The sequence below is a fragment of the Bos indicus genome, chromosome X (assembly GCF_029378745.1).
Source record: "Bos indicus isolate NIAB-ARS_2022 breed Sahiwal x Tharparkar chromosome X, NIAB-ARS_B.indTharparkar_mat_pri_1.0, whole genome shotgun sequence".
Lineage (NCBI taxonomy): Eukaryota > Metazoa > Chordata > Mammalia > Artiodactyla > Bovidae > Bos > Bos indicus.
In genome coordinates this window covers 55,415,589-55,430,336 of record NC_091789.1, presented here as the reverse complement: position 1 = coordinate 55,430,336, position 14,748 = coordinate 55,415,589, and the positions used below count along the sequence as shown (strand labels likewise).

At 42.2% G+C, this 14,748-nt stretch overlaps 1 long non-coding RNA gene across 1 annotated transcript; it reads right to left on the bottom strand.

The window, feature by feature from the left end:
* Nucleotides 1–12,301: 12,301 nt before the first annotated feature.
* On the bottom strand, nt 12,302–14,676 carry LOC139181226 (uncharacterized). The gene is made up of 3 exons (XR_011565265.1): nt 14,013–14,676; nt 13,354–13,473; nt 12,302–12,856 (listed from the first exon to the last, which is right to left on the bottom strand). It is a non-coding gene; the product is annotated as an uncharacterized lncRNA (long non-coding RNA).
* Nucleotides 14,677–14,748: the final 72 nt, after the last annotated feature.

Genomic DNA, 14,748 nt, shown 5'->3' with positions numbered 1-14,748 from the left:
ACTTGAGGCTAGTGGCTATCCTATGGGACAGCAGCAGCTCTACACACTTTTCTGCACCTGTTTTTTAGTATCACTAAAAGTATCCTGGCAATGACTCCATAGCAATAGAGAAAGAGAGTTTTATTGGTGTTTTTTTTACTCTTATTGGTTTTTATAGCTGCATAGTCCTTTTGGATGTAGATGGACCACAGTTTATTCAACCAGACCCTCGCAACAGGGGGCTGGTTGAATATATATGTTGTATATGTCTTGTTTCTTATCTTCTGCTGTATGCATTATTCTGGCAGGAATGATTTTGTACTTAAACCTTTTTTTCTTTTTACATTGTTACTTTAGGGTAATTTCTTAGAAGAGGTTGCTGATTCCAATGGTAAGTCTCCTGGTAATTTTATAAAATCATAACAAATTCCCTGGTTAGGAGTTGTACCATGTCACATTACAACCAGCAACGTATATGTCTCCATATGACTTCACAGACTATGTAAATGATGAGAAGAGGCATCTTGTTTTGTTTGTTTGTTTTTTTTCTCTTTGCATCTCTTAGTCAAGAGTTAGGTTAAATAGTTTTTAACATGTTTAAGGAACATATTTTCTGGAAATATTTCTTTGTATGTAGTACACTATCTCCTTCAGAATGTTCTAATTTGCCTTTTATTTTCATAAGCTTTCTGTATAAGGACATAAACTTCGTTGGTTAGATAAGTTGTATATTTTCCCCAATGTGTAATTTTTCATTTTACTTTGCTTATGTGATTTTTTGCCATGCAATTTTTAATGGAATCGAGTGTTACCATGGTTTTCCCTTCCTGTTTCTGGATTTGAAGTCATCTTTGGAAAACTTTTCTCAACTACTAGCTTCTAGAGGAAACGACTGGGGGTGTACATTTGTGGACAGGAGAAAGAGAGCAAAGGATCATATTAGAGTGTCAGGTGTAAGAGGAACCCAGAAAACAAGTGACCATCATGGGAGAAATCTGGGAAAACCATTTCTTTGAGTCAATAGAATTGGGCATTTGGACCAGAGTTTCTGTCCTGTGTTTGTCTTGATAGCTCAGTCTCTATTCTTTTCCATCTCTTGTGGATACATGCCAGGCTCCCCCTGACTGGCAGAGAACATCTTTATAAAGCAGGAATTCCATGGCATCTCAAATGGACATGTCAGATGACTAAATGGATAGAACCACCCTCATATCTCCTCAGGGGTAATAAATTCCAAACCAATTCCAAAGTGTACCATTTTGACAGAACAAAAGAAAGGGAAACCTGCAGCTGGATCTGGTGAGAAGAAGCAAAACTGAAACCAACACTGACCACCTCATCCTTGACTCTCTGAGCAATGCCCAGTCAGAAAAGGTAATAAGTAGGTATTAGTCCTATGCAAAAGGACAGAGGTTTGAGTTAGAAGGTGCCACATTGTCCCATGTTACAAGCTCTCCCACTCACCTACATCATTTCTTGTTTCCATGATAGTTTCCAAGACTCGGGGTCAAGCTTGGACTACTGTTGCTTAGAATGAGGTCTGAAGTCAAAGGGATGAGGGTTGTATCCCCATCCCCAAGGGATGGCCACTAACGTCCATCATGTTTCCTATAGGCATTTACCGTTATGCAGGTCTGCGGATGAAGACAGAGAGGCTGAGATGCAGATAAGGAATTGGACTGACAGTCCCTCCACATAGTACACACACGGTATACATAATACCTCAGTGAGAAGCAGGATAGAAACTACACGCATATCCTGTTAGTCTTTTTACACACGTCTGAATTTTCAAAGAAACTTAAAGCCCGTTGTACCTACTTCTGTCTTTTAGGAAACTTTTTACTTTGAAAAAAATAATGTCTTCCTTGAGAGAGAGAAAGAAAAATATGTAGACAATTGACAGTGCTGCCACCTGGTGAACAGAGTCAGAACTGCAGGTGTGAATGTCTGAACTGGGGGTTTGGCAAAGGATGGGGGACGGAAAGAGCCATGGTATTGGTGTGGAATGGAACGGATTCCCTCCCACAGTTCAAGATTTCTAGACTTCACACTGGCAGCAATCCTTCTGTGTTTATGCCCATGCTGGGATCTTCAAGCCTGGGGACTGGAAATCCAGCCTCCTAGTGAATTGAGTAGAAAGCTGCACGAATTAGTGTATGGATAATTGATATAAACAATTTGAGACAAAAAAACACATATAAATACACACACATATAGAAAACTGTCAAATACATTGTTTTCAACGCCTTCTGAAACAATGAATATATGAATGTTGTATCTTTATCAGGGTGCACTTTTTTGTATTTTCAACATTTTATTCAGTAAATTACATATTGAAAACACCCTAGAAAGGCAACGTTATAAAATAAAAACATCCTCTATCTTTGAAAATGCATATTCACCGAATAATCATTACAGAGATCTGTTTAATACCTAAGTCAATGAATGTATTTCTACACCATTATTTTGTGACTCAGCTGTTGATAAACCTGTTTTACAAAACTTTCTCTTAATATGTTGATAAGTCACCAATTAATACTTCTCTTTGTTTAACACATATGGAAAAAATAGAGACATGAGTTTCTCTTAACTTCTTGGTGCCTACTTTCCAGATTTTTCTCTGCATGTAATGAACTAACATATTTAATCACACTCATACACCCATGCTGATATATATTCTTTGCAAAAAATAGCATCATATTTTTGGTACATCATGACAATCCTGTTCACTTAATATGATTTAGTTCTTACTTATTTACATAGTTTTTTTCTTTTCAAGTGTTTTTGTGTGCTCTTGATATCATTGACCTACTCTATAGCTTAAGAAATCTATATGTGAATATAATATCTTCCAGGTGTTTACACATCTTTTAATGTTGTTATGCAGAGGGTATCCAATAGTTTGTAATGAGTTTTAGTGTTTTGCATGTTCTTCACATTGTTTTGAAAAGAACAACTGAATAATGATGCTTCCTGGGATGTCGAATGTCAGTTAAAGTATAAAATGGGAAATGCTGAATCATTTTTGTAACTCCCGTTTATGAATCCTGAAGTAGTAGTTAATAATGCTGTTTCCTAGGTCATGTTACTTAACTTTTACATTCTGTTCCCTGAAATGAACGGAGCAAGGTAGCAGGATAGAAGATTAATCTATAGGAATCTATTGCATTCCATTACACTAATAAAGAAATATCAGAAAGAGATTGCAAAAAAAAAAAAAAAAACACACACACACAAAATACAGAAATCCCATTTAAAATGCCATCAAAAATACCTAAGAATAAACTTAACTAAAACATAAAAACTCTAAAACCTTGATAAAATAATTGGAAGAAAATTCAAAGAATTTAAAAGATATCCCATGATCTTAGATCAGAACACTTAATATTATAAACATGTCTATACCTCCCAAAGATATCAACAGATTTAATGCAATCCTTATCAAAACAACCTATGACATTTTCACAGAACTAGAACAAATATTTCAAAAATTTATATGGAACTACAAAAAGACCCAGAATTACCAAAGCAATCCTGAGTTAAGGAACAAAGCTTGAGGCATAACCCTCCCAGACTTCAGGCTATACTAGGAAACTACAGTCATCAAAGCAACTTGATACTGGAACAAAAGCAGACATATGTATCAATGGCAGAGTAGAGAGTCCAGACATAATCCCACGAGTGTGTGCCTGCGTGCGAAGTCACTTCAGTCGTGTCTGACCCTTTGCAAACCCATGGATTGTAGCCCACCAGGCTCCTCTGCCCATGGATTCTCCAGGAAAGAATACTGGAGTGGATTGCCATGCCCTCTGCCATGGCATCTTCCTGACCCGGGGATGGAACCCACGTCTCCTGCATTGCAGGAGGATTCTTCACCTCTAGTGCCACCCGGCAAGCCCAAACCCATGCACCTATGGTCAATTAATCTTCAACAAAGGCGGCAAGAATGTACAATGGAGAAAAGACAGTCTCTCCAACAAGTGGTGCTGGGAAAACTGGACAGCTACATGTAAATCAGTGAAATTAGAACACCCCCTCGCACCATATACAAAATAAACTCAAAATGGTTTAAAGACCTAAATATAAACTCTTAGAATTCTGAGACCAGAAGCAATAAACACTCTGACAAAACAATCATAGCAATATCTTCTTAGATCAGTCTCCCAAGGCAAAATAAATTAAAACAAAGATAAACAAATGGAACCTAACTAAACTTAAAAGGGTTTGCACAGCAAAGGAAGCCATCAGCAAAATGAAATGACAACTTATGGGATGAGAGAAAAATATTTGAAATGTCGTGGCTGTCAAGGATTTAATATCCAAAATGCACAACTCTGTAACAAAAGGTAAACAACAAAATGAAAAAATGGGGAGAAGATCTAAATATTTTTCCAAAGAGATGCAGATCTCCAAGAGGAACTGGAAAAGAGGCTCAACATAAGTAAATATTAGGGAAATGCAAATCAGAAGCACAATGAGGTTATGCCTCACATGGGTCAGACTGGCTATCATCAGAAAGTCTACAAATAAGTTCTGGAGAGGGTGTGGAGAAAAGGGACCTTGATACACTGCGGGTGGGAATTAAATTGGTGCAGCCACTATGGAGATTGGTATGGAAGTACTTGAGGAAGCTACAAATATAGCTACCATAGGATCCAGCATTTCCACTTCTGGGAACATAGCCAGAAGAAAAGAAAACTGTCATTCATAGCAGCACCATTTACAGTAATCAAGACACTCAAACAACACAAGTACCCATCAACAGATGACTAGCTTAAGAAGATGTGATATGATACACACACACACACACACAGTCACACACACACAGTCACACAAACAGTGGACCATCACTCAGCCATAAAAGGATGAAATATTACCATTTGCAGCAACATAGACAGACCTAGTGAATATTATAGTTAGTTTAGTCAGTCAGAAAGAGAAAGTAACTATGATATGATATCATTTATATGTTGAATCTTAAAAATCATACAAATGAATCTATATTCAATACAGAAACAGACTCACAGACAGACAAACTGAGCTTATGATTACCAAAGGGGATAGGGAGTGGAGAAGTACAGGAATTAATAGGAATTTGGGGTTAACAGATACAAACTCTTATCACAAAAAGGGTAACCAGTAAAGAATTACAGTAAGGTACCGACATTATACTGATTAATTTATACTAATATATGGATAATATTCTGAAATACATATATATATATATATATATCCAACTTGCTTTACTGTACACCTGAAAATAATGCCCTACATCAGCTGTATCTCAATTTAAAAATTCACACACAAAAACTCTCTTTCTCACTGTTTGTGAGTGCATATTGGCCTTGAAAAGAGATTAGGGCTGAAAGAGATAAAATGTAAAACAGGTTTCATATAGTAGCTGTGAACATGTCCAGCTCAGTTCAGTTCAGTCGCTCAGTCGTGTCTGACTCTTTGCGACCCCACGAATCGCAGCACGCCAAGCCTCCCTGTCCATCACCAACTCCCGGAGTTCACTCAGACTCACATGCATCGAGTCAGTGATGCCATCCAGCCATCTCATCCTCTGGCGTCCCCTTCTCTTCTTGCCCCCAATCCCTCCCAGCATCAGAGTCTTTTCGAATGAGTCAACTCTTCACATGAGGTGGCCAAAGTACTGGAGTTTCAGCTTTAGCACCATTCCTTCCAAAGAAATCCCAGGGCTGATCTCCTTCAGAATGGACTAGTTGGATCTCCTTGCAGTCCAAGGGACTCTCAAGAGTCTTCTCCAATACCACAGTTCAAAAGCATCAACTCTTTGGTGCTCAGCTTTCTTCAGAGTCCAACTCTCACATCCATACATGACCACAGGAAAAACCATAGCCTTGACCAAATGAACCTTTGTTGGCAAAGTAATGTCTCTGCTTCCGAATATGCTCTCTAGGTTGGTCATAACTTTCCTTCCAAGCAGTAAGTGTCTTTTAATTTCATGGCTGCAGTCACCATCTGCAGTGATTTTGGAGCCCAGAAAAATAAATCTGACACTGTTTCCTCATCTATTTCCCATGAAGTGATGGGACCAGATACCATGATCTTCGTTTTCTGAATGTTGAGCTTGAAGCCAACTTTTTCACTCTCCTCTTTCACTTTCATCAAGGGGCTTTTTAGTTCCTCTTCACTTTCTGCCATAAGGGTGGTGTCCTCTGCATATCTGAGGTTATTGATATTTGTCCCGGCAATCTTGATTCCAGCTTGTGTTTCTTCCAGTCCAGCGTTTCTCATGATGTACTCTGCATATAAGTTAAATAAACAGGGTGACGGTATACAGCCTTGACGAACTCCTTTTCCTATTTGGAACCAGTCTGTTTTTCCATGTCCAGTTCTAACTGTTGCTCCCTGACATGCATAAAAATTACTCAAGAGGCAGATCAGGTGGTCTGGTATTCCCATCTCTTGAAGAAGTTTCCACAGTTGATTGTGATCCACACAGTCAAAGGCTTTGGCATAGTCAATAAAGCAGAAATAGATGTTTCTCTGGAACTCTCTTGCTTTTTCCATGATCCAGTGGATGTTGGCAATTTGATCTCTGGTTCCTCTGCCTTTTCTAAAACCAGCTTGAACTTCAGAAAATTCACGGTTCACATATTGCTGAAGCCTGGCTTGGAGAATTTTGAGCATTACTTTACTAGCGTGTGAGATGAGTGCAATTGTGTGGTAGTTTGGGCATTCTTTGGCATTGTGTTTCTTTGGGATTGGAATGAAAATTGACCTTTTCCGGTCCTGTGGTCACTGCTGAGTATTCCAAATTTGCTGGCCTATAGCGTGCAGCACTTTCACAGCATCATCTTTCAGGATTTGGAATAGCTCAACTGGAATTCTATCACCTCCACTAGCTTTGTTCTTAGTGATGCTTTCTAAGGCCCACTTGACTTCACGTTCCAGGATGTCTGGCTCTAGGTCAGTGATCACACCATCGTGATTATCTGGGTCGTGAAGCTCTTTTTTGTACAGTTCTTCTGTGTATTCTTGCCACCTCTTCTTAATATCTTCTGCTTCTGTTAGGTCCATACCATTTCTGTCCTTTATCAAGCCCATCTTTGTATGAAATGTTCCTTTGGTATCTCTGATTTTCTTGAAGAGATCCCTAGTCTTTCCCATTCTGTTGTTTTCCTCTATTTCTTTACATTGATCGCTGAAGAAGGCTTTCTTATCTCTTCTTGCTATTCTTTGGAACTCTGCATTCAGATGTTTATATCTTTCCTTTTCTCCTTTGCTTTTCGCTTCTCTTCTTTTCACAGCTATTTGTAAAGCTTCCCCAGACAGCCATTTTGCTTTTTTGCATTTCTTTTCCATGGGGATGGTCTTGATCCCTGTCTCCTGTACAATGTCACGAACCTCATTCCATATTTCATCAGGCACTCTATCTATCAGATCTAGGCCCTTAAATCTATTTCTCTCTTCCACTGTATAATCCTAAGGGATTTGATTTAGGTCATACCTGAATGGTCTAGTGGTTTTCCCTACTTTCTTCAGTTTAAGTCTGATTTTGGCAATAAGGAGTTCATGGTCTGAGCCACAGTCAGCTCCTGGTCTTGTTTTTGCTGACTGTATAGAGCTTCTCCATCTTTGGCTGCAAAGAATATAATCAATCTGATTTTGGTGTTGACCATCTGGTGATGTCCATGTGTAGAGTCTTCTCTTGTGTTGTTGGAAGAGGGTGTTTGTTATGACCAGTGCATTTTCTTGGCAAAACTCTATTAGTCTTTGCCCTGCTTCATTCCGTACTCCAAGGCCAAATTTGCCTGTTACTCCAGGTGTTTCTTGACTTCCTACTTTTGCATTCCAGTCCCCTATAATGAAAAGGACATCTTTTTTGGGTGTTAGTTCTAAAAGGTCTTGTAGGTCTTCAAAGAACCATTCAACGTCAGCTTCTTCAGTGTTACTGGTTGGGGCATAGACTTGGATTACTGTGATATTGAATGGTTTGCCTTGGAAATGAACAGAGATCATTCTGTCGTTTTTGAGATTGCATCCAAGTACTGCATTTCAAAGTGTTTTGTTGACCATGATGGCTACTCCATTTCTTCTGAGGGATTCCTGCCCACAGTAGTAGATATAATGGTCATCTGAGTTAAATTCACCCATTCCAGTCCATTTGAGTTCACTGATTCCTAGAATGTGGACATTCACACTTGCCATCTCCTGTTTGACCACTTCCAGTTTGCCTTGATTCGTGGACCTGACATTCCAAGTTCCTATGCAATATTGCTCTTTACAGCATTGGACCTTTCTTCTATCACCAGTCACATCCACAGCTGGGTATTCTTTTTGCTTTGGCTCCATCCCTTCATTCTTTCTGGAGTTATTTTCCACTGATCTGCAGTAGCATATTGGGCACCTAATGACCTGGGGAGTTTCTCTTTCTGTATCCTATCATTTTGCCTTTTCATTACTGTTCATGGGGTTCTCAAGGCAAGAATACTGAAGTGGTTTGCCATTCCCTTCTCCAGTGGACCACATTCTGTCAGATCTCTCCACCATGACCCAACAATCTTGCGTTGCCACACGGGCACGGCTTAGTTTCATTGAGTTAGACAAGGCTGTGGTCCTAGTGTGATTAGATTGACTAGTTTTCTGTGAGTATGGTTTCAGTGTGTTTGCCCTCTGATGCCCTCTTGCAACACCTACCATCTTTCTTGGGTTTCTCTTACCTTGGGCGTGGGGTATCTCTTCACGGCTGCTCCAGCAAAGTGCAGCCATTGCTCCTTATCTTGGACGAGGGGTATCTCCTCAGCACGGCCCTTCCTGACCTTCAACGTGGCATAGCTCCTCTAGGCCCTCCTGTGCCTGTGCAGCAATCCAGGTCCTCTTTCCAAAGAGTAACAGCTTGTGCTGCCTCCTGGGTTCAGTTCAGCACCTCAGGAATCAGGTAATCATTGTAGCCCCCACACCCATTCCTCCTGGCCCAGGGAGGAGGACTTCATCCCCGTTATCATCTTCATGTCCAGTGGGGAGCATGACACAACCTAGATTCGACATCAGGTGAATTTTCCACTATCAGTCTTTAAGCCCTGGAAATCCATCATGTAAAATGGAGCTGCCAGTTGGCCTTTGCAGAGGGCAAAGAGAAAACATCTGACCCTGGAAATTTTACATTCTCCATCAGCCTGAGGTTGACCATCTGTAAAACAGGACTATGGCTGCCTACTTCTAGACTTGTTAGAAGAAAAAGAGAAAACCTCAAAGAACAGCTCATATACAACGGGACTTTGAGATGTATTACTCCTGGCCTACCCTGCTCCAGAGAAGGCAATGGCACCCCACTCCAGTACTCTTGCCTGGAAAATCCCATGGACAGAGGAGCCTGGTAGGCTGCAGTCCATGGGGTCGCTAGGAGTCAGACACGACTGAGTGACTTCCCTTTCACTTTTCACTTTCATGCATTGGAGAAGGAAATGGCAACCCACTCCAGTGTTCTTGCCTGGAGAATCCCAGGGACAGGGGAGCCTGGTGGGCTGCCGTCTCTGGGGTTGCACAAAGTGGAACATGACTGAAGTGACTTAGCAGCAGCAGCAGCAGCAGCACCCTGCACCTTGTGCATGCATGCTAAGTTGCTTCAGTTGTGTCTGACTCTGTGTGACCACAAGGACTGCAGTCCATCAGGCTCCTTTGTCCATGGGATTCTCTAGGCAAGAATACTGGGTGGGTTGCCATTTCCTTCTCCAGGGGATTTTCCCCACCCATGGATCAAACCCGAGTTTCCTATGTCTACCTGCAGTGGGAGGTGTGTTCTATACCACTTGTGCCACCTGGGAAGCTTGTCTCCTATGTGCTATTAAGTAGAAAATTTGAAAAACTATCTGGAAATGAGGAATCAAGAAGTAAACTTTGGTTCCATCTCATCACTTCCTATTTGCTCACACTTTTTGCTGTCTTTTTTCAAATTCTCGTTTGACCACAAGTAACTTCTTATTGAAGCCCCAAGGATGGATTAGTACAGGAGAGCAAAGAATAGGCACAGGGCTCTCCCTGGGGGCTTGGCCCTGTGCCCATCCTCTAACGACCCAGGGAAGATTCTTACCCAATAGCATTCCTGGTTCTCAGCTGCAGACAGTGGTGAAGTGGGGGCTACCAGGGAGGTGCCTAGCTGAAGCACTCTGCCCTGCTCAGCTCCTGCTCCACTGAAGGCCACCATAGCTGCCCTTGCATTGCCACCTCTCAGCTCTTTGCTTCTGGATATCTGAAAAGGTCCCCCTGTGGAACCTTCCAGACTTGATTCTTAAAGCACTTCCACATGAAAATGATACTCTATTTTCCCCAATCCTCAAAAGTTGTCCTGCACACTAGGGAAGGGGACTCTGAGGTAAAGAAGGAAATGTCTTTCTCTCAGAGGTATGTCATCTCCACATATTTACCTGACATATTGTGCCTTTATAAGTAATGATATTATACATTTCCTACACACAGCCCGATGATACACACACACACACACACACACACACACGTAGATATGCTGGCAATTCGTTTTAATTCTAATTCATCTCCTCATGAAACTGAACATAATGAATTCTTTTCTTAGGTAATGAATGCATGTGCACATGTCTGTGCAGTATTATATTCATCAGTAGGGGCTTTTGAGGGAGTACCCCTTGAGCCTGTTATATCACAGGAGAGCAAAGTGACCATTTCTCTAGCCCATAGTCTAAAAGGGAGGCTGCTCCATTGTCCTCCAGAGAGGGCAAGGGACAGAACCTCACCCCAAGTTCCCACTTATCTGGACAGGGGACAGAAGCTATAAGAGGAGGAGCTTATAGCTGTGAAATGGGACTCATCTCTAACCCAGAGCTGTCCTGAGGGGTGAATGAGAAAGCCTGGGGCTAAGGCAGGCACTGTGTAAAGTCGTTTCTCACACTTCTCCCTAATGATATGGTAGATATGATTAGAAAGGATGCAAATGACTCTGATATGGCTGGAGTTCAAACTTCTAGACAGAATAACTTCTAGTCTCTTGGGAGACTCAGAAGCTCCTTAGAGCTGCCCAACATCATGCCTCTGAGCAGACCTTAATCCAGTCCCCTCACTGGGAAGACAGGCTTGCCTTTAACTCACCTGGTAATTTCAGTGAGAGATGGCAACAGGGCAGCAAGCTGTGGTGTTGCCTAACTGCTGCTCCTGGACTGCTCCTTATATTAATATACTGATAGGAAAATTCTGGACCTACCAGTTGGATCTAGGAATATCCTCAGGAGAAGAGCTTTGGCGAAAGAATAGCAAAAGGGGAGAGACAGAGGCTTGATCTGACTGGTTTACGTGGGACACCAATAAAGTTCGTGACACCGAACTTGCTCTGACCACAGAGGCTGCAGGCACCCTCCCAAATAGCTGAAGATGCCCCACCTTAGGCACCTTCTCGAGTGGGTGTTAGAAGCCCAGGCAGTAAGTGGGCTCAGAGAGCCCCCACGCTCCATTCAGTCATCCTGAAGGAAGAACAGAGAAGAAAAGGAGAGAAAGGGAAGCAAGAACAACACGGGGAGACCAAGCCTGATGAGCAAGGCCCGTAGCTTTATTTTCAAAGGGAGCTTATATACCTTAAGGTGTGCATAGAGGATAATAGGAGGTGTAAAGTCATGCAAAGTCAGCAATCCTTGATCCTTATCGAGACCAGGCTTTCTTTTCTGCAAACGTATTGTATACAAATGCTTTAGGTGATTTACATCATCTTCTGGCCAGGAGGCCTATTAACATTTTATGACTCTTTGTTCTGATAAAGGTTAGTTAGACAGAAAATTTATTTTTTCTCAGAGTAACTATTTTAAAGTTTGGCGCCATCCTCTGAAAGTATAGATAAAGTTGCATCCCTATAGGGCAAAGGTGCAGTGGGCTTACAACAAGGAAAGAATTTATTACCTTAAGGGTCTAAAGTTGTTAACACCAAGGCCACTACTTATTTTTTTCTATATACCAACTATATTAATTAATATACTCCCAAGGACACAATACAGGGGATGTGGAAACTTGGCAGCAAGCATTGGCTCAACAATGAAATCCTCCACCAGTTCTATTCTAATAATTTCTAACTCCCCAAGAGGCTCTATACTATTTGAATATCTTAGGCTTTCCGTGCCTCTCGCGGTTGGGAGGCTGTAAACAATCATATGCCTAGCTATAGGAGTCCAGATAAACCTGTTAGGGAAGTTAGAGAGCCATCTGAGGGGCTGGATTGAAACACTCCTCTTATGCCCAGGAGGCTAATTAACTGGAGCTTTAAGTTGATTTCCTTCAGAGAAAGGTGGTCGGGGATAGCCCCCCATTAATGTCAGAGGAGTTGGTGAAAGTCGTAAAATAGTAAAACAGATTCTGGTTTTGGGGTAGATGCTCAAGCAGATCCAGGGGGCCCCTCGAGTCCTGACTCGCCTTTGCATATCAGGCCTCTCCGCATGACCTTTGTCATGGGTGGGAACTCCCGTGCTGGCTCCCGGTGTGGACCTGTCTCCCATTCAACACTGCAGGAGGTATCAGATCATGCAACATCCAGCCATGTCACACCAGAATTTCCAATATCTGCTGCCTCCATGCGGGACAAAAAACTAAAACATACTACCATTTTACTGAAATACAACGCTCCATTCTTTCATGCAGTAATAACTCAATATTTATTTGGCTCACAATTTGTACTATTCCATTTGAGATATAACTTAACTCAGCAATAGAAATAAGAGGTTATGAAGGAAAATAAGTGTATGGGCAAATTTAAGGGTAAAAAATGAGATGGGATGGCTCCTTCACATTAACTTTTAATCTTACTCAAGTTTCAGGTCCCGATTCAGCCACAAGCCTCTCTTTGTCTTCATATCATCTGTGGTTTCCTTTTCTCTCTTTCATGATGAGATGTCATTTTCTGTAGATAAATATAGAAATATATATATATATATATATACATGCACAAATACGTATATACCTACATAAGCAAACTTTCAGGAAGATACAATGACGATAAAAAACAAAAGGGTTATCTTAGAGTGTTATGTTGTAGAACAATTATTTTTCTCTTTCACATATACTGTGTATTATACACTGAAATGAACTTCATGCAGAGTGTATCATGATAAAAACATCTGAACACCCAATTGTCCATTAACACAGGGAGAAGTTTCATTAAACTCCTAAAAATGATTCAAGCCTGCTCAAAACAACTAGTAGCTACCTATGTACTAAAAATGAAATGTTCAGGGTAAAAGTAACTGAAATAAACAAGGAAAACAATTTACCTTCAAGTTCCCATTAATTACTCCTACACTCATCCCAGCTCCCTCCTGTGTCCACGCAAACCCAGCACTCACTTCTGAGACCATTGAAGGTGATTCCAAACTGGATGGAGAAAGCCCGCACTGTTACCTGCTACTCAGGGGAGAGGATGACCATGAAGGTGGCTGACACAGGGATGGAGAATGCAGACGCTGAGCTTCACTGGGGCTGGCTTCCCTTATAAACAGCTCATCATTCACTATACAAAAACTGGAGGAAAAATGCACGTGTGGACAATTTATGAATGGACCAACTGCACCCCAACCCTGACTTCTCCCACTAACACTCAGCAACTAGATCATTTCCATATCCTCCTGTGTCTGTCCCCAGGCTCCTCGATTGGTTCCTCTGCCTCTCGCACAGAGCTCACCTTCAGAGAGATTGTCTACCAGCTTCACTCAATGGATGGTCTGTTCCCCAACCCAGGGACAACTTCACATTTACCCTGAACAGTAACTCAGTACGTTACAGTACAGGAGTATACAGTCTGATCCCCATTTTCAGAAGATAGAGTCACAGACAGATGATGAGACTTGACCAAGATCACACAGAGAGTGAGCACTGGGTCAAGGAGAGAACACATGTGCTGATTCCAGAGCCCATGCTCTTCCTAACCACTAGGCTAGACTGGTCCTTGGATCTCCCTGCTGGCTTTCCACAATACTGAGTCAGCCTAAGATCTGCATCCACATGCCCAGGGCCCTGAGCCCAGGCTGGATGGGCCATCCCACCCACAACATGGCTCTCACCTGGAAGAGCTGGTGGGAGTAGTGGTGAAGGTCCGGGTGAAGGCACAGACACAGCCCTGAGAAATGCCTTCCACTTCAACAACAAACAACAAACAATAAGCAAGAGTACCCCCTAAGAACCTCACGTGTTTACAGGCTCCCACGTCATTCCCCAGTCAGGGTCTAACTTGACACTCATGCTGAGGGGATATCTGTTCACATGGGGAGTTGCATGTCAGGAATGGGGAGGGCAAAGGTAGGAGATGTCTGCTCCCAGTGACATGTCCCCATGACAACCACTTCACAAGTTCACGGGATGCATTTTTCTCAGGTGCTGAAGAGATGGATATTATGAGGAAACTGTGAGGTTAAGTAGTAGCCCAGGTTCTCAGTGTAAGGATCTGGTATGGGAGCCACCAAACTCCACAGCCTGTGTCCCTAGTGCCCAGGGTGGGCAGGGCAGACATGGACGCAGTTCAGACCTGGGTTGTCTGTGGGAAGACTGAGGGCTGGGGAGGGGAGGGCAGGGGAGGGAATCTGGAAGGAAGAGTTCTGGTGGGAGGGAGCCTGATCAAGTGAGAGAGCAGTGCAGCATCTCGGGGGAGCGGGCTACACACACTCACCTTCCTTGAACACCCCACTGACAGAGAAGCAGAACATCATTTCCTGATAAGGAAGAGACCAGGTACTCAGTCACCCCTCATCCTCTTTCCAACCTGCGCCTTTCTGCCCCTCACCACCAAGCGAGGAGCAGGTG